Raw genomic sequence first — 21,382 nt, forward strand, 5'->3', positions numbered from 1 at the left:
ACCAAGAACATTAGTTAAAACCCCCCCAAGCGGATAGGCCATCCTCCATTACATTTACTAGATGTTAAAATTTATATAGCACCATTATTTATTTATTTATTTGAAAGGTTTTATATAGCGCTGGCTAGACCCGGAGGTATCAGAGTGCTTTCCATGAGTATAAGATAAATCGATTACAAAGGTTACACAGTTGTTGGAGGATAGCTACATAGTTACGTGTTAGGTAGAGAAACAATAAGGAAATATGCGTAAGGGAAAAAGCAGGCAAGGGGAGAGATTCAAGGGAGAGAGGGTAGGAACAGGAAAGTAGACCGCGAGGGAAAGAGGAGGTGGAGGGTGAGGGTGAGAAACACAGCATGAAAGTAGAGGGGAAGGGTGACGGGGTCACAAACCGGTAGACGAGTAATAGTTCCGTCCAAAGTCCAGTAAGATTATTAAAGTATAGTTACTATGTGGTAGCCAAGAGCAGTCACACCGGCTCCCACCGTGTCAGGGGGTATTGCCTTCAAAAGTAAGTCCCCCATCGGCACCTGCGATTGCCGTTAGTGTGCCTGCAAAGATGTACATCCCAAGTTCAGTGGCTTCTAATGGGGAATACCAGCTAGTCAGTAAGACCCATTAGGGTGTATCAAAACACAATAAGCAAAACAAGTTTCCATCGTCCTGCCACAACTCGCTTTTAGTATATCAAAGCCCGTCATACTTCCCAAAAGCACACACAGCTAACAAGGCAGAGTTACATCGTCCTGCCATGTCAGCCCATCCCCTTTAGGTTTTTTTAAAATCATGCTAGTCACTCACTTTTTGCTGGCCAAAGTACCACCCACATATTTAGGATTCCATTGAAGGGAGAATTCACTCATCATTCATCATGACCACAAGCACACCCTTACCAAGTCTACCCAATTGGTAGACTTTTCCTCATTCCAGCGTGCTTGTCCTCTGGTCCCGCTCTGTTTACAATTGTGCGTACTTGAAGGGAAATGCCACGTGACCTCATCACCTGGCACATCACCTTGGAGCCCCGATGTGGGCACCATCTTTGAATGGTATTGTTTCCTATTTAAAATCCCCATGATGTACAAAGCACATTGTTAACAAAGTGAGTGAATACCGCTGCACTCCAAATGTATATAAAGTACTGGGGGTTAAACCAATAGTCAAGTCTTATAGGTACTTCAGGTGTTCACCTCCTGGATCCCGAGGTGCTATGAACAAATAATACAGAAAATCTTACAGTGAGTAAGAATAACCTGGAGTACTCTTGAGCATGTTGATGCTGTATATTGTTAGGCGCAATTAATCCAAAATGAATCCAAAATGAATTGTAGATCTTACTCCATAAAGTTAATGATTGTTTCAACAGTTTATTTGTTAATCATCATATTCTATTCATATGACTGGATGATCACAACGTATATTCCATAATTAGTTCTCCATAAACAGTGTGTTAATGGTCCACATTATTTAGAATCCCCAATGCATTTCGCACAAAAGTGCGCTTCCTCAGGGGGTCTGTAAGTAAAATAGAAATGACACAAATGGGTACACTAGCAGGTATCCAGGAGCAAGGCAATACATGTGTGCACAAACCTATTCGGAAGGTGAATGAGGGTTGGTATCTAAAAAGTAAATAGGTCCCGCTCTGTTTTCAATTGTGCGTACTTGAAGGGAAATGCCACGTGACCTCATCACCTGGCACATCACCTTGGAGCCCCGATGTGGGCACCATCTTTGAATGGTATTGTTTCCTATTTAAAATCCCCATGATGTACAAAGCACATTGTTCACATCTACGGAAGGATTTCAGTTCGGCATAGATAAAGGTGATATTTCCTAGTTCATGCGTAGTAAGTAGCTCAACGCTGCATGACCTCATCACCTGGCCCAAACGAGAGCCCCATATTTTAATGGTGTTGTTTCTTCTTTAAAAATCCCCACGATATACATAGCACATTGTTCATATCTACGGAAGGGTTTCATTTCAACATAGATGAATGTGGTATTTCCTAATTCACGCGTAATCAGTCGTTCAATTACACAGCGATTTCCTAGAGGTTTTTAAATATGGAACACAGGCCCCTGCTATAGAGTCCACCACCTCAGCCAGTAAGCATCTACCCGTACATCCAAATCTTTACGCTCCCAATTCATAGTGCATTACCTTTTGACTGCAACTTACTGATATGTAGTCACGCAGGCCAAATGGTTTTACATGCATTTCTTACTATGCCTACAACCATACCTCAATGAACTCATATGTTCATATAAACACCTTGTATATGATTGTATAGAGTAACACGTTCAAATCAAGTACAGCGGGTATTCTCGCCGAGACCAGGGTTGCGGCCAGCATCTCTCAGGTGCAGTATTAGATGGACACGTTCCTCGACTATACTGGTTCATCTACTGATCTTGTTCCACTTATTAAAATCATTCATGCCGACCTGGTCCGCCCTCTCAGAATAAATCCAACTGGCCTCCTTTCTCGCTAGGCTCCCTTCTATATTGTGTGCCTCACAGATTACTCGTTCAAGCACAGTCCATTTAAAAGCTCCCTGAGCATGGCGTTGTACATTGAAATAACGTACCAAACGCGTTGTCAATTTTCCTGCCTTTATTGTACTCAGATGTTCTTGAATTCATACCTTGATTTTGCGTGTGGTTAAACCTATATACTGTAAACCACACTCTCAGGTAAGTCTATATACCACGTTGGTAGTGTTGCAGTTGCTGAATTTGTTCTGATGCCACATTTTACCACTCAGCAACTGCACACTGCTGCTTTTTCAGTCAAATCACAAACCGAACACAGCCACAAGGGTAGTGTCTGGGCGGGATAGTTGAGGTTTTTATGTGCTGCCTCGGACGAGTGTGGACCAATTTATCTTTTAGATTAATGGCTCGCTTGAAGGCAAAACTGGGTGTTGGCATCTTCAATTCAGTTGTAGATAGAAATGACCAGTGCTTCCTAATGACTTGTCGTACTCGAGTAGACAAGGGGTCATAAGTCATGACCACTGGCAGACAATCACTTCTCTGTCTGGTATTTCTTTGAAGATGAGCATTTCGAGGTGTATTTAAAGCCCTTTCATTGGCTCTCTTCACCATCTTAGTTGGATATGCCCTCTGTACCAACTTGTCAGCCAGATTCCTAGATTGCTCCAAATATGCATCCGTAGAGGAACAGTTCTTGTGGTATCCCAGTAACTGACTCACCGGGAGATTGTCCCTAGGACCTCGGACGGAAAGATTGATAGTGGAGCAATGAGTTTCTGTCTGTGGGCTTCTGATGGACAGTGGTATATAGTTTATTATTAACCACTGAGATGTCCAGATCCAAATATACTGCCACCTGATTGCTACATGTCCAGGTAAACTTAAGACAACTGTCTAATTCATTAAGCCAGTTAAGGAATTCCAAAAGGCCATCTCAGATCCAGACCAGATGCAAAGCACATTATCAATATACCTCTTCCAGAGGCAAATATTCCTCTGGAAGGGGTTTGATGCGTGGTAGATATAATTTTCCTGAAACTGGCCTACAGAAATGCAGGCCAGTCTAGGCACAAATGTAGCACCAATCGATATTCCGGACACTTGGAGAAATAGCTGGTTCTTAAAACTTAAATTATTTCTTGTCAGAGCCAACTCTTTAAATTGCACAACAAATGACTGGGTTGTATCATAAAACCAGTCTTGAGCCCCAAGAGCTTGCGCTGCTGCCACCAGCGTGGCATCTTGGGGTATGCTGGTGTAAAGTGACTCAATATCTATGGTCACCAAGATATTATTTGTGGGATCAAACTCTACTTCATCCAGGATTTTTTAAATGTCAGTTGTATCTTGGACATAAGAGGGCTGTTTTAACACTGACTCCGTCAAGGACAGACTGTACCCCCGAGACTATCGGGCGACCTGGAGGTGGTCATTTCTCCTTAGGAATTTTTGGCAATATGTAAAAAGCAGGTGTCCTGGGTTTAGGATTTATAAAAAATTCTGCCTCTTTACTGGTGATCCACTTCCTCTCTTTGCTTTTACCACAAGTCTTTTAATAAGAGATTTTAGTTCACTCACTGGGTCCCTCGGGAGCGTTTGATAGTTTTCACATGCCCCAAGTAGTCTTTGGACTTCAGTCTGTCTCGTAGTCGCTGGTATTCATTACAACCACTGCCCCGCCCTTATTGGTTGTTTTTATAGTAATTGCCTCATTATCCTGCAGAGACTTAACTGCCTGCCAGTCATCACGGCTCTTGTTGTTAAATGTACGTTGGTTCTTAGATTGCTCTTGTCTGCGCCATCAGACACCGCGAGAGTCTGCGACTGCGAACACATCATTCACCACCGCAAGAGAGAGCGTGCAATTGCGAACTCGTAATTTGGACGAGCCATCCGACATCCGGCGGAAGTGTGGTGACGCTTGCAATCCCGAACACGCAAAAATTTAAATCTGGAGAAGAATAATATCTCGAGCAGCATAAAACCTTCTGTAAATGATGATATGGATTAAAAAAACTCATCACATTGACATTTGGCTGTCTTGTTTTGTGAAAGGAGTCCTTTAAAAAAAAAAAAGAAAACTTTTTGGGGGGAGAGGGAGGAAGTGCCACAGAGTCTTCAACTTCCTGTTCCTGTCCAGAAGGCTCCTCCCAGTGCTTTGTCCATCTCCTGTTCATTCTGCCTTTGGATTTTGAGCTGGAAGGATCACTCTTTGTGTCTGTTGCATCATTATCATTGGATTTGAGGACTTTTGAATTTGATATTTTACAAGTAAGTTGGTGCTGTTGTTTGTTTGATTGGGGCATTGCAGTTGCTGCAACTACAATTTTGGTACTAATCATTATTATTTTTTTAAGTGTTGTGGGTTGCCCGTAGGCCCAGAGCAAGTCATGGGTGGGTGCATGATGTAGAAACTGTTCCTTTGGTGTGTGTTGAATTTATTTCAGACATCATTTAGGGCATGGATGTCATTGGATTGAATTGCAAAATGTGTTTTTTGTGGGGTATTTCTCTTTTTGGGTGTGTGTTAAATAAATGCCTTTGTTAGAGGGTGATTCAGAGCCGACCCGGAGCAGGCAAGGCCCTCGCCCCGAACCCACGACCCCATGCGGCGTTGCAACACAGTACCTGCTAATCCGCAGAGCACCAGGGCAGTCTGCTCCAACAGGAGTAGCGGGTATGGGCCCCATTGTTAGTGTCATTCGTTAAATAGTCCATCCGCCGTCTGTGGGGTGACCGCCGCCCCCCCCCCGAGCTGTCAGCGTCTGAAATATCTCCTCCAGATTTTCCTCCGTCCCCTCCAGAGTCCGAGCCTATCGGTGCCCTCTCCTGTTGTGAGCCCGTAATGATCGCCGTCGCGGCCAGTGCTCCTTTTCTGTCCGCCGCCATCTGGTCGTCCCGCAGCGCTCTCTTGAGTTTATTCTTCTTGCGGATGCGCTGTGACTTTCGCACCTGGACCGGTTTTTGTCTCTCCTTTCCCCCTTTACCCTTACGGTCCGTACCAGCACGATATAACTCGAGCCATGACCACACTTCATCAGGGGTCTGAAAGAAATGGGTCGTTCCATTCAGGATCACTCGCAGCTTTGCCGGAAAGAGCAAGGAATATTGTATGCCCTCATCTCTCAGTTCTTTTTTCACGGTCAGATAAGAGGCCCTGCTTTTTTGGACCTCCTGCGTGTAATCGGGGAAAACCGTGACCGAGCTGTTGCCAACCTGAAAGGTGCCCACTGAGCGTGCCCTTCGTATCAATAGTTCTTGGTCCCTGAAATGCAATAGTCTGACCACCATCGGTCTGGGTGGGCGGCCCTGCATGGGCGGGCAGGCCGGGACCCTGTGCGCTCGTTCCAGGGAGAAGAAGGGGTAGAGACCCTCTGGGGCCACAACCATTTTAAACCAGGTCTCCATGTAGGCTACTGCGTCATCCCCTTCAACTTTCTCCGGCAGGCCCACCACCCTCACGTTGTTCCTCCTATTGCGGCTTTCGGAGTCCTCTGCTCGCTTCTCAAGCGTCCCCAAGCGACCGAGGATATCAGACAGTTTGTGTTCTGCGGTCACCACTGCCGGCTTGAGCTCTCGAAGCAGTAGTTCATTTTCTTTCACTCTGTCAGTGAGTTTAGCATGATCCGCCTTCAAGAGGCCCAGCCCCGTGGCGACCTGCGCTATGTCTTGATGCAGGGACTCCTTGGTCACGGTTATCGCCTCCAGTATACCATCTAGTCGTATATTCAACCGCCGTTCCTGCGCCGAGCTTTCCGGGTCAATATGGGTCCCGCCATCCGTGTCTGGCACTTTCGCCTGGTCCTGCCCTTGTTGCAGTGTCAGTTCACGACCACTAGCAGTCATCTTGCTCGCCGCGAGCGCTGTTTCAGGTTCGCCTCTGGGGGACGTTCCGGTCCCAACTTCCATCTGCCAAGTGGAGGTGGCCCCCCAATCCCTCTGGCCGCACAGTAGCACAGTGTTCCCCTCAAGCAGTGATCACCACCTCGAGGAGTCAATTCGTCTGTAGCTCTTGGGCCCCACTCCCGTGTTCAAAAGGGCCGCCCACTGTCCAGCACACCCCACTCCGGATGGGCAGCTACCACCCCTGATAGCACTCCAGCAAACACCTCGTGGCCCAGGGGCCTCGCTTCACACCGTCTATTGTTGCTCTCAGCGAGGGCGCCCCATGTCCCCACAACAGAGTCGAGGGAGGTTCACTCCAGGAGCGTGGGGAAGCCAAGAGCATGCACCAGGCCAATCAGGCAAGCGCCGTGTGGAGCTGGGTAAGCTGTCTGTGCGGGGGCGCCGCTCCGTATCAATCCAGCCCACCGATCCTCAGTGGCACCCGACCTCCGCCCTACCGTCTCCTCTACGATCATGCAGCGCCAGTGGGCCGCTGCCAGTTGCGGATCACTCGCCGCCTCGGCCGACCCACGGAGCTTGCCCGGGTCCACTCCCCATGCAGCCCAGTGGTCGACTTCAGAGGCGGTCGCCCTGTACAGGGAGCCACGCCTTGCCGGGTCTCTTGCACTGGGCGAGCGACCAATCCCAAGGTCGGGTGCAAATTCCACCAACCTTCCGTCCTGCTCCGTCCTCGGTGTGTATGTCCTCACCGGCTCTCCGTGGTTCGGGGTTGTCAGGCACTCAACAGCAGCGGATGTCTCGGGCCGCAGTCAGGGAGCGAGACCTTTCTCGCAGGGCCGCCATGTTAGGCGACGGGGGAAGGGCGCCTCGATCGCAAGTCTCCGAGGTGGCGGAGATCGCTCCTCACCGCTGCCACAGCCGTCAAGCCGCGCGCGACAGGGACTTTGTTCCGCTCACTTCTTCAGGCGGCAGTCACCTCTATGCCCCAGCTGCAGTCCGTCACACCTCGGGGCTCAGCCTTCGCAGTCCGAGGCCGCCGGCCTCTTACTTCCCAAGACGCAGTTCCTCCAAGGTCCGAGATCGGGTCTTATCACCCCACACGGCCTCCCGCCGGCCCGTAACTACGCTCCTCTGCCACCCTGGTGCTCCGTGCAGGGCGCCCGCGCCGCGAGCAGCGCGTACGCTAAGATTTCCAGGATAATTTACGGAGCTACAGGCTCACGCCGCCATCCTGATCGGCGTCCAAGCCACGCCCACCAAGCCACGTCCCTTAATGACAATGATAGGGCCTCATTAGACCTACTCCTCATGGCTGCTGTGAAAGTTGTTCTCAATAACTGGAAAGATACCCGAAAATCTAACTTTGCCTGCTGGCTGAATTGAGTAATCAATCTTAGAGGCGCTGACAATATTTCACTTCACCACTCACCATGGAGACCCTCTCGGAGACGTCTGTGGGTCACTCTTGACAACTATTTTAGCGCCCACAAACCACCATGAGCCACCTACACGCACCCTCAGCCCCGGTCACCTTATCTGCATTTTAGATCGGCCTGTGCTCCGCTTTCTACATAGCTGGTTAACTATACTGTCTCTACAGAAACCTCAATAACCTGTGGACCAACTCACAGATACTACTGCTCCTATTGTCACGATTTGTACATTCAATTTTATGTTTATCTTAGTTACGTTGTGTTATTTTCATTAGGCTCCTGATTATTTGTACTTACTGGCTCCCATTCAATTGCCAATGTTATAGCCACTACTTTAATCCCATGTACCACAGCCGTTTCTTTATTGCTTTATGTACCCAATGTATGCATTGCTCGGCATTTTCTTCCTTTTGTTTATTTTGAAACTACCAATAAAAACTTTTGAAATCGAAAAACACAATACCATAACCTATTGGAAACAAATGTTAAGAATGGATATAGACATGGAGCATCTTACTGCAGGATAATAATTCCAGTGTTGAGAGAAATTATCATCATTAGTGGTAGAATTGCCTCATGTCCTTTTTATCATGTTTATGTCTATCTGGCCTTTCTTATTGTACATTGTATAATATAGGTCTTTTTCGAAAAACCTTGCATAAATTTATATATATAATTTTTGGATAGTTTCTATAATGTTTTTTCTAACTGTTTTACAGCCCTATTAGTCTTGTACAGGGAGAGTCTAGACAGAGGGAGCTTGCCTAAAGACCAGAGACTCGCCACCATAGTGGCAATACATAAGCCCGGTAAGCCGCCACATGAGTGTACGCACACAACAAAGGCATCCTATAGACCGATCTCCCTCCTGAATGCCGAGACTAAAATACTAGCCAAGACGCTTGCAACCAGGCTGCAACCACACTTATCAGTGGTGATCCATCCGGGTCAGTCCGGCTTTATGTCCCACCGCAACACAGTGCTAAATCTCAGAAAGCTACATGGCGTGATAGAATGTAAATCGACCATTGCGGAAGATGCAGCTATACTCTCCCTGGATGCACGGATGGCAAATGACTTGGTGGAAAGGCCTTTCTTTTCCGCAGTGCTTTGGGGTATGGGATTCGGACCTAAGTTCTGTGCATGGGTCCAACTATTATATACGAAGCCAGTGACAGGTAGTGGTGAACGGCTATTTATCGACAGAATTCCTTGAGGTAGAGGGACACGGCAAGGCTATCCTTTATCGCCACTTTTATTTGCGATAGTAATTGAACCACTGGCGGCATGGATCAGGCAAGACCTGACTATTCGAGGGCTGAAATGGACCGGCGGATGGGAAGACCGCATCTCATAAAGAAAAGGGTAATCTCTGGATACTAACGGCATAGCCCAGTTTCCTGTGTCTCCACCCAAATAGGACAAAACAAAGGCTACTCTGGACTGGGCATCTGGAAATAAAGTGGGGCGACACATAAAATGTAAGGAACATTGAGTTAAAAATAACTGGGCTTTCTGAGGATCTCCTTGAAACGTATCGGGAGCTGCTAAAGGTAATATTGGGGAGAATTAATGAATTATCTACGCTACGGTTCTGGGATCAGTATCAGGTGAAATTTTACTGGGTGCAGGAGTGCTATTGACTGGATCTCCCATGGCTAACCCATCAACCTTTTGTGATAATAGCCTGGTTTAAAATTTTTATTTTCTTCCCTGACCGCACCAATCTCACGCTGAATCCCAGCGAGCATTTCACCTAACGCCTTAAGATTAAACCCTTCTGCCATTCTGCTTGGGCAAAGTGACTTCTTGGGCACTTCAATCGGTCAAGAACCCTTCAGCCTTTGCAGAAGCAGAACAGACGCTGTTCCCTATGCCCGCCCACCGGTGCCGCAGCTTTGCAGATCAAGCAACAACACCAATAGGGGGGAAAAGGGGAATGCGAGAGATAGAAGAGACACTCCGTCAACAACTACCACCCTCTCAGTACTGCAGGATTCTTCTGTAGCAATGTTCCCGGTTGTGCCGTGGGGGTGCCTAATATGCAGATGGGAGAGAACATAAACACTATTTCCACTATTCAGTCAGAATATCTATTTAACTCTAAGTTAGATTTTCTCCTACCAGCTGTCTTTGAAGTTTTAGCCTCTCTTCAATATTGTGTGCCTATTGTGGTGGTGCGTTGAAGTAACTCAGCTATCTGTGAAGGAAATAACAGAATTAGAAAGGAATTATAACTATTTGACTCTATGTGGTGCGCACTATCTGGTTAATACCTTTCAGCTCCACAATACTCCGTTGTATTCTAATCCTTTATAATTCTTGGATAGACTTGCTATTTTCATGAAATGCAGAACAGTCTTTTGCCAGTTATTCTAATCTTCTCCTGAAGTGCGCAAAAGGGGACAGGGTAGGAGTGTGTGGGAATGGGGGTCGGGGGAAGGAGAGCCGTCACAAATATAGAGGTGTCTTTAACCGGGTTTTTATTCAGAGTTTCTCTACCACCGGTTGGGTTTACAGCAAAACAAGGGTAAAGTACAATGAACATAGGTCGTGAGTCCCTTTAGCGGCGAACTGTCGAGGTCATCACTTCCAGTCTGTGCCTCGAGGAGAGAGAAGGCCGGCTTGCTCCAGGGATGGTTACTCGAAAGAGAAAACAAAACAGAAAAGAGCCACGTTAGGGCCGAGATCCGATATATACAAAGAATGAGAGGGGGGTAGGGTAGTGAGGGAACACCTGGGTTCTACCACCATCTGTAGCTGTCTATTTGCGCAGGATGACAGGGTACGGCAAGAGTGTCCACCCTCAGGCTACCCGGTCCCACCCCGTGAGGAAAACAACCCTTGAAAACGCCCTCGTACCTTGTGTAGCCACACTTCTCCCTTGGAAGTGTGGCGGGGCGGCTCATGGAAACGTTGGCCTCCTGGCTTGTCGACTCTCGGCTCCAGGGGGCTCAACAGCGGTTCGACGACGGTTCCTCCTTCTTCTTCCTTGGCGGCGTCTTCCTCGTCTACTCGCTCCGTTTCCGAAGGATCCGCGCTGCAGTAGAGAAACGGGGTTTCCTTAAACGGCCCCAGTTCCCCTGATTGGCCATCGGAGGATGACGTCCAGGCGCCGGATTGGTCGGGTGCAGATGTAGTCGGCGGGAACGCCCCCAGCGTCATGGAGGCTGGATACTGAAGCTGACGAGCTGGAGGCAGGGCCGGGGAAGCCCATGAGACGTCAGAGGGATCCTGCGGACGGGGTGTAAAGGAAGAGACGTTAGCAGACACACCCCGTCCGACAGCGTCAGGGAGCTCGTCCAGGTCAGGAAGCCCGGCTCCGTGACACATCCCACCCCCAGGATTGACCCGATCGGGGGGAATCGGATACCGGGAGAGAAAGTCCACATTGCCCTGCAGGGAACCTTTCCTGTGACGGACCTCAATCCGGTAAGGCTGTAGGGCCAGGAACCAACGCAGGATGCGGTCATTGTTCCCACGGTTGCGTTGGAGCCAAGTCAAGGGAGCATGATCAGTATATAACACAAAGGGCCTCCCCTCGAGATAGTACCTCAACTTTTCCACTCCCCAGCGGACAGCCAGGCATTCCTTCTCGATAGTGGAATAAGCTTGCTCTCTAGAAAACAGTTTGCGACTGATAAAGAGCACAGGTCGCTCGTCTCCGTTCACATCCTCCTGGGACAGTACTGCACCAATACCCACTCCAGAGGCATCCGTCTGGAGTATGAATGGTTTGAGGAAATCAGGAGACACCAGAACAGAGGAGGAAGTCAAGGCGTCCTTCAAAGCCTGGAAGGCTGAAGACTGCGCAATAGAAGGAGAGGGGAGTGTAGCAGATTTAGTGGTTTTCCCAAGCAGGTCAGTGAGGGGTCCTGCCAGTCCTGCGAACTGGGCAATGAAGCGACGGTAGTAACCCACCAACCCCAAAAAGGCCCTGAGTTCTTTCTTCGTAGAGGGATAGGGTATTGCTCTGATCGCTTCCAATTTCTCAGTCTGAGGTTTAATCTTTCCATCCCCCAAGAGATACCCGAGATACTTGACCTGCTGGAAAGCAAATCGGGACTTCTTTGCGTTGATATGGAGATTGGCCTCCTTCAGACCGGTTAATATGTTCCCAAGATGTTGTAAGTGGTCCTCCCATGTCTTACTGAACACCACAATATCGTCCAGGTAGGCTGACGCATATTGTAAGTGAGGTGCCAGCAGTGTATCCATGGCCCTCTGAAATGTTGCCGGCGCTCCATGCAGCCCAAAGGGGAGTACCGTGAAATGAAAGTGTCCAGAAGGGGTGGAGAACGCCGTTTTCTCCCTATCCTGAGGAGCGAGAGGTATTTGCCAATACCCCTTGGTGAGATCGATGGTGGTTATATACCTAGCCTCACCAAGGCGTTCCAGCAGCTCATCGACTCTAGGCAAAGGGTAGGCATCTTGTTTAGACACCCGATTAACCGCCCTAAAGTCGATGCAAAATCTGATACTGCCGTCAGGTTTTGGCACCAGGACCACCGGAGAGCACCAATTGCTGTGGGAAGGCACTATGATCCCGGATTTCAGCATGCTGTCAACCTCGTCCTGGAATGCTTTGCGTCTCGCCTCGGGGATGCGGTAGGGCTTTTGTTTTACCACCACATTGGGAAGAGTAGGTATACAGTGTTCTGCCAAGTGTGTATGGCCCGGCTGATCAGAGAAGACCGCTGCATGAGACATGAGTAAGGCGGTCACTTCTTCTTGTTGGGTAGTGGATAACTCAGGATTGATAGGAGCATCACCAACGGTGTGACTTGTAATGGAAACGGGAGACGCCACATGGACATCCTGAGGAGGTGTACCTAACCATTTTTTTAATAAATTGATGTGATACATCTGGGTTTTACCTCTTCCCGTTTGTACTAAGTATGTCGTGCGTCCTATTTTTCTCAAAACCTTAAAGGGCCCCTGCCACTCCTTCCTCATTTTGTGGGTAGAGGAAGGCAAGAGGATTAACACCCAATCGCCTATGTCCAATACTCTCCACTTTGTACCCCGATCATAGATGGTTTTCTGTTTGGTTTGTGCCACTGCTAAGTGGTCGTGAGCCAGGGTCCGTAGTTTATGGAGCCTGCTCTGTAACTGCCTAGTGTAATCTAACAGGGCCTCGGCTTCCTGTGCTCCCACAGACTCCCAGCTGTCTTTAGTGATTTCCAGAAGAGTTCTGGGGGGTCTCCCGAACAGCAGTTCAAACGGTGAAGTCCCTAAACTGGATTGTTTCTGGCTGCGAAGGACAAAGAGAGCCAGAGGCAACAATTGGTCCCAGTTCTTCCCGTCACCTGACAACAGTTTTTTTAATGTCAACTTAAGGGAGCCGTTGTAGCGCTCAACCAACCCGTCTGTTTGTGGGTGATACACAGACGTTTTGATGTGTTTGATGTTTAACTGTTTGCACACCTGTTGCATTAACCGTGAAACAAAAGGAGTGCCCTGATCGGTAATGATCTCCTTCGGAAAACCCATACGAGAGAAGACCTCAACCAACCTCTGGGCTATTGTGGTGGTCGTAGCAGCCTTAAGCGGAAAAGCCTCGGGATATCTCGTGGCGTAATCCACTAGGACTAAGGCGTACTGATGTCCTCGGGAGGATTTCGGCAAAGGGCCGATCAGATCCATCCCTATTCGGTCGAAGGGAACACCTATAATAGGCATGGGCATCAGAGGGACAGGTGGAGGAGTGTACGGATTACGTTTCTGACAAATCCTGCACTCCTGGCAATATTTCTGGACTTGGCCATAAATGCCTGGCCAAAAAAAATGGCGTAAGATGGACTGACCAGTTTTTTCTGCCCCTGAGTGGCCAGCTAACAGATGCGCATGACCAAAGAACAGGATTTGATCACGAAAGCTATGCGGGACCAACAATTGGGGTTCGGCGTCCGCCTTAGCGAGTCTATACAGTAGACCATTTTTCTCAACAAAGGTGGGATAACTCCGGGTGGTCGGATCTTGTCTGTTTTGGGCAACCTGCCATGCATTGCTAAGGCTGGCGTCATTTAACTGGGCTGTTCTGAAATGAGTGTCCATGGCCCATGGCTCTACGGCTAACAAGGCTTCGCTAGGAAGGGAGAGGTGGTGAAGAGCCTCTAACAACAGAGTACTAAAGGTGGGGTTATCTGTCCCTATGATTACAGGTTCTGGTAAACTAGACATAACCCCCACCACTACGTCCATTGGTGTCCCTGAGGGCGTTGTCAACGTGACCTTTGCCACAGGATACTCCTTGACGTCCCCATGGACACAACGGATACTGACCCTTCTCCCAGGAAGGAGAGAGGCCTGTTCTACCAACTCCTTTCGTATAACAGATTGTTTGCAGCCGGAGTCCAACAACGCTCTTACTTTGGCACCGTTCAATAAGACACGTACGTAGAAAGTGGTTCCGGTTTCTTGTGCGTACAGGATGGATCTGGGGGCATAGCTCACGTCCATAGGTTCTTCTTCTCTTTCTTTTTTTTTCCTACAAAAGCGAGCGATATGGCCCCATTCACCGCAATCATAACATTGAGGGCCGGTGTTAGGCAGTTCAGGTCGTTGGAACCGTGTTTTCACAGGTTCAGGAATGGGTTTTTGGAATGTCTTTTTTTCAGGTTTGATGGGAGGCAACAGCTTGGTGTTCTTCTCTGGTTCCCTCGTATAAGGCCTACCCTGGGCTCTTGCATAACAAGTCGCCATTTCTATAGCGTGATCTAGGGTTAAACCGGCATGTTGTTTAAGCCACCTCTGGGTGCTATAGGGAAGGGACTCAATGAACTGTTCAAGATAGATCTTGTTCATTATGGCATCGACGTTTCCTTCCTGGGGTTTGAGCCACAAGTCTGCTGATTCTTTTAGTTTGAAAAACAGAGTTTTGGGTAAATCCCCGGGTGTACCCTTTTCGTGACGGAACCTGAGTCTATGGGTTTCTTCGTCCACCCCCAACCTGTCGAGGATATACTGTTTCACGACAGCATAAGCCGTTGTTCCATCACGGTTCACAGATTGATAAGCTGCCTGGGCCTCGCCAATCAACAAGGGCGCCAAGTAGAAGGGCCACCTATCCCCAGGCCAGGAACTGGCTCTTGCCGCTCTTTCAAAGTTCAAAAAGAAAGCCAGTGGGTCCTCGCCTGGACTGAATTTTTGTAGTGGTACAACAGTGCCTGGAGGGGGAGCTGAAGTCCTTCCCTGTCCTATCACAGTCATCAATTGTGTTTGTCCTTCCGCTAGTTTCATAAGGTTGTCGGACTGGGTCTGAATAGCTTGAGTAAACGCGGCTCTGTCAGCCTCCATTTGGGTCAACAGAGTCTCCATTCTGTTTCGAATGGGGGGGTTCACTGAGGGATCCGAGTCACGGCACCACTTGTGGGAATGGGGGTCGGGGGAAGGAGAGCCGTCACAAATATAGAGGTGTCTTTAACCGGGTTTTTATTCAGAGTTTCTCTACCACCGGTTGGGTTTACAGCAAAACAAGGGTAAAGTACAATGAACATAGGTCGTGAGTCCCTTTAGCGGCGAACTGTCGAGGTCATCACTTCCAGTCTGTGCCTCGAGGAGAGAGAAGGCCGGCTTGCTCCAGGGATGGTTACTCGAAAGAGAAAACAAAACAGAAAAGAGCCACGTTAGGGCCGAGATCCGATATATACAAAGAATGAGAGGGGGGTAGGGTAGTGAGGGAACACCAGGGTTCTACCACCATCTGTAGCTGTCTATTTGCGCAGGATGCCAGGGTACGGCAAGAGTGTCCACCCTCAGGCTACCCGGTCCCACCCCGTGAGGAAAACAACCCTTGAAAACGCCCTCGTACCTTGTGTAGCCACACTTCTCCCTTGGAAGTGTGGCGGGGCGGCTCATGGAAACGTTGGCCTCCTGGCTTGTCGACTCTCGGCTCCAGGGGGCTCAACAGCGGTTCGACGACGGTTCCTCCTTCTTCTTCCTTGGCGGCGTCTTCCTCGTCTACTCGCTCCGTTTCCGAAGGATCCGCGCTGCAGTAGAGAAACGGGGTTTCCTTAAACGGCCCCAGTTCCCCTGATTGGCCATCGGAGGATGACGTCCAGGCGCCGGATTGGTCGGGTGCAGATGTAGTCGGCGGGAACGCCCCCAGCGTCATGGAGGCTGGATACTGAAGCTGACGAGCTGGAGGCAGGGCCGGGGAAGCCCATGAGACGTCAGAGGGATCCTGCGGACGGGGTGTAAAGGAAGAGACGTTAGCAGACACACCCCGTCCGACAGCGTCAGGGAGCTCGTCCAGGTCAGGAAGCCCGGCTCCGTGACAGAGTGAAAGGGAAGGAAAGAAATTGGAAAAGCGCCAAGAGGGAAATTGCAATTCCAAGGTTGCTAAAGTTTTACTGGCACTGAATATTATTACTTTCTTCAGAAAGTCTTACTGTAACGTCGTTCAAATTCCTTATCTCGTTGCTCTGGTGTGCCGGTTTGAGGGATGACTGACAGCTTCTGTCCTTTTTATTAGCTGCTCCGTAATCTCCCTCTATGACTTCTTTGAACTGCTGCAATAGCGATTGAGTGACAAAGACGACTTCACTCATGAACTTCGGTTCTCCACAAACCTCTCTACTCAGAACGGAGGTCTTTTAAACTATGAAAAGCGGGTAAACTATTCCGCTTCCAAAACTCGGGTTTAATAACTGAAACTCCTGTTCAACATAAATGCGGAGAAACGGTTTCTCAAAGCTCACTGACTCACAACTCAGTTGAAGTGCGCAGTTAAAATCATGCGCGCTTCACTCAACAACTAGACTGTGTAGACATGTTCAAAATGTGCCCAAACTACCGCAAACGCAGCGGTCATCTTGGAATTCGTAATTGTCTATAGGATATTGTACCAGTGATTTACCACACTGGGTTTGATGATCACTCGTGTCTTTTTCTGTGAGGTATGTAACTGCTGGTGTAAAACTGAGGCTATAGTGTGTTTCCTGACCGTACCCCCTCTCAAAGACCAATTTATCGGTCTAGGTTTAGATGGGTGTTGTAAATGAAATCGTTTTAGTAACTGTGTGGCATGGATATTCTCTGCTGGCTCCCAAGACCTCTCTTCTGGACCATAGCCCTTCCAATCAACCAAACAATGGAGTTTCCCTTTTCGAAATCTAGAGTCCAAAATTCCTTTCACTTCATATTCTGGATGGCCTTGAATCTCAAGGGGTTCTGGGGGCCTTGCTATCCGAATCTGTGGTACAGTCTTTTTCAAAAGAGAAGCATGAAAGACAGGATGAATACCTAGTCTAGCAGGCAACTTTAATTTTACGGTGACAGGTCCCAAAACCTTTTCAATGGTATATGGACCGTCATAGCGAGCCTGAAACTTCCTATTCCCTTTCAAATGTAAGTTGCAAGAAGACAACCAAACCTGATCTCCCACCTGATATCTTGGTGCTGGTCTACGGTGTCTGTCAGCACATTTTTTATAACTCATCTTTACTTTAATCAAATTAACCTCTGCAGATTTATGGAGGAGGGCTAAATATCTTATTAAATTATCCACTGCGGGAACTTTCAAGTTTTCTTGAGTTTGAAAAGGATTAGGATGGCGACCATAATGGAGAGTAGCCTGTAGATCCACTCTTCGCATTATTACATGCAAATTCTGCCATCCACAAAATTTCTGACCAATTTCTGCCCCGATCAATGAAGAACAAACAAAGATATTGTTCCAATTCCTGGTTAACTCTCTCCGTCTGACCATCAGTCTCGGGATGGTAACTGGTAGAAAACCTAACCTCCACTCCAAGTCCCTGCAAAAAAGCCTTTCAAAAATGGGATACAAACTGAGAGCCCCGGTCTGATATTACCACCTTGGGAATTCCATGTATCTTCACTATGTGTGCACTAAATAGTTTTGCTAATTATTTTGCTGTGGGTAACCCAGATAACGGAATAAAGTGGCTCATCTTAGTGAAGGTGTCTACAATTACTAGAATGGTATTGTATCCTTTACTTAAATCTACAATTAGGTCCATTGAAATGGTATGCCAGGGATGAGTCGGGGTGGGGAGTGGCTGTAACATTCCCTGAGGGGTCTGTCGACTAGGTTTACTACGGGAACATAACTCACATGTCTGGACATACTGTTTGACATGAGAGGACAAACCAGGCCACCAAAAATAAAGTTGTAACAAATCCATTGTCTTGGATATTCCTTTATGTCCGGCTAACGGCAGATCATGACAAACTCGAAGAGCTTTCTGTTGTAAGGTTTTAGTGGGAAGATATAATGCTTCTTTGTAGTAAGGTAACTGTTCGTGAATCTTTCATTCGGCTCCTTGAGATACCCAAGCCTTCATCTCTTCTGTCGTAAGACTTTTCCGAACTTCTTCTTGGAAGTTGTCAACAGAGATGGTACAAATGATTTTAGATTCTGGAATTATTGGTCGTGAGTCCACAGGATGTTCAAATTCTTCAGTGTGTATTCGAGATAGTGCATCTGCCTTACCGTTCTTGTTTCCTGGACGATATGTAATAACAAAATCAAAATCTGCGAAGTATAAGGACCAACGCAATTGCCTTGAAGTTAAAGACTTTGCCGTCTTCAGAAATTGGAGATTTTTATGATTAGATAATATGGTGACAGTGTGTTTTGCGCCTAACAAAAAATGTCTCCAATCTTCAAAAGCATCCTTCACTGCCAGAAGCTCTTTCTCCGCTATAGTATAATTCATTTCAGTGGGACTCAATTTTCGAGAGCAATAGACTACGGGATGGGATTGTCCAGTGTCACGATGTCTTTGTGAAAGCACCCCTCCTATGGCTTGATCGGAAGCATCTGCTTCCACAAAGAGTGGTTCCATGGGATCGGCATGCAACAAGATGGGGGCTGAGATTAATTTTTTCGTAAGGCTTAAGAAGGCTTGTTCCGCTTCTGACGTCCACTGAAACTTCACTCCTTTCTTCAGTAAGCGAGTGATTGGAACAATCAATTGAGAAAATCCTTGAATGAACTGCCCATAAAAGTTTGCAAATCCAAGGAACCTTTGAATTTCCTTAACATCTTTTGGAGCCGGCCAATTTTCCACTGCCTGTACTTTCCCAGGATTCATAGTAAAGCCTTGTGGAGACAAGACAAACCCCAAAAACTCTACTCTTATGAACTGAACACACATTTTTCAAGTTTAACAAACAATCGATGGGTACGTAGTCGTTCTAACACCGTTCTGACATGTCCTGGATGGTCTCTTGGGTCTTTTGAATATATTAGAATGTCATGCAGATAAATGATTGCAATCTTGTCACTGCTGCAATAGCAATTGAGTGGCGAAGACGACTTCACTCATGAACTCCGGTTCTCCACAAACCTCTCTACTCAGAACGGAGGTCTTTTAAACTATGAATAGCGGGTAAACTATTCCGCTTCCAAAACTCTGGTTTAATAACCAAAACTCCTGTTCAACATAAACGCGGAGAAACGTTTTCTCGATGCTCACTGACTCACAACTCAGTTGAAGTGCGCAGTTAATGTCACACGCGCTTCACTCAACAACTAGACTGTGTAGACATGTTCTAAATGTGCCAAAACTATCGCAAACGCAGCGGCCATCTTGGAATGGGTAATTGTCTATAAGATATTGTATCAGTGATTTACCAGACTGGGTTTGATGATCACTTGTGTCTTTTTCTGTGAGGTATGTAACTGCTGGTGTAAAACTGAGGCTATAGTGTGTTTCCTGACACCCCTATCGCGATTCAAAAACGATGTCAAGCACTGGTGCACACTACCTCTGACACTACTGGGGAGAGCCATCCTCTTTAAGATGATGGCACTCCCACGGTTCTTATACGCACTACAGAATACACCGTTCTCTGTCCCCGCTGCCTATTTCGCTGCGATCAATGTGGAAGTGACAACCTTACTATGGGATGGGAAAGCGCCCCGCATAGCTCTACACAAACAAACCAGAAGATGGTATGATGGAGGAATAGCTCGTCCCGACATCAAAGTATACTATTGGGCATCCCAGCTTGTGGCTATTAATCAATGGCTTCACATCCCCCAAGAGGATCCAGCGTTTAGATTAGACAGACACCTACTAGCCCCATCAGGGATCATGGGGGCACTATACAATAAAAAGAATAGACACAACTTAACAGGTCCAACGTCACCCACAAAACGCAAATGGTTTGAGATGCAGAGAGCATTGGGCTGGGAGGGAGTAGTGACACAAGCGATGCCGCTATGGGGCACAAAGAGACTTGGGATGCTGGGCAATACCAAGGGTTTCCGCAATTGGGACCTAATAGGTATATCCACAGTTGGAGACCTATGGCAGAAGGGGGAAATGGTCACCTTTGCTCATCTACAGGCCACCTATGGCCTAGCACAGACAGAACTGTTTAGTTATTTGCAAATTAAGCATGCACTCCAATCCCTCCTACCGCCAGAGACAAGACCTGAAGAATCCTCACCACTGGAGGATAGGCTCTTAACGGATCATCTACACAAAAAAGCGATCCCACTGACCTACCGTAAGATAATTAATAATTCGGATCCCACAGCAACACTGAAGGCTACATGGGAACGCGACCTAGGAGACATTGATGAGGCTGATTGGCGGGAAGCACTTGCGGCCCCCAGAGACGATGCAATCCCATCGTGGCTAAGGCTAGTGCAGCTTAAAATTTTACACCACACATATTACACTAGGACACTCCTCCATAATACACCGTACAGACACACCACTCTGTCTCAGACAATGCGGAGAAGTGGGTACATTCTTCCATACTATTTGGCAGTGCCCCAGGATTGTCTCTTAATGGATGGTGGTGATGCGAACACTTTCACACGTCACACGTGTTACAGTATTGCCAGACCCGAGATGCTGCTTACTCAACATCTGAGAGCCTACAGACCTCAATGGGATTGCCCAGGATTGGGTAACTCTGGGCATGACAATAGCAAAACGTAACATCGCATAACGCTGGGGCTCCAGGGTTGGCCCTACTCTATGCCTATGGTGTAAAGATATGGACACTGCAATGTTGGCAGAAAAATCACTGAGGATGTCCGAAAAAGTGGGCGAAGGTCTGGGGAGGCTGGAATGTTTATAGGGGTAATATATGTGAACCCCCCCAGGTGGAGGAATCCAAGTCTGATACTACTAATATATGAACAGAGGGTGTCAAGGGTTCCTTTCCGAATGTATGGTTTCTGCAAAAGAGATGTACACAATAATGATAATAGTACTGAATAATCTGTCTTTTGAAGATTATGAGAAGGACCCTGAACATAATGCTGGATATATATCTGTATGCCATGTACAACTAGTGTCAATGCAATACCATGAGAAATGTTCAATAAAATTGATTTTAAAAAAAAAGAAAGTTGTCAGTGAGAAGAAGGAACAGAAAAAGGAAGCGACACTTACCAAGACTGATGTGCCGCCCCATGTGTTTTATGGGGAAAAAAATATTACGTGTGCAGCAGCGTTGTCTGAGGACCAAGATGGGAGCAGCACCTCTGCATCAGCAGGCCAGCCCCACCAACCTAGGCCCAAGCCTATGAGTGTCACAGAGGTAGCCAGTCTACTAATGAGCCGCAAAGTTGAAATGTCATTATCGCAAAGTAGTACACAATCAACGCAGGG

This window comes from Lissotriton helveticus, chromosome 1_1, assembly GCF_964261635.1.
Source record: "Lissotriton helveticus chromosome 1_1, aLisHel1.1, whole genome shotgun sequence".
Classification (NCBI taxonomy): Eukaryota; Metazoa; Chordata; class Amphibia; order Caudata; family Salamandridae; genus Lissotriton; species Lissotriton helveticus.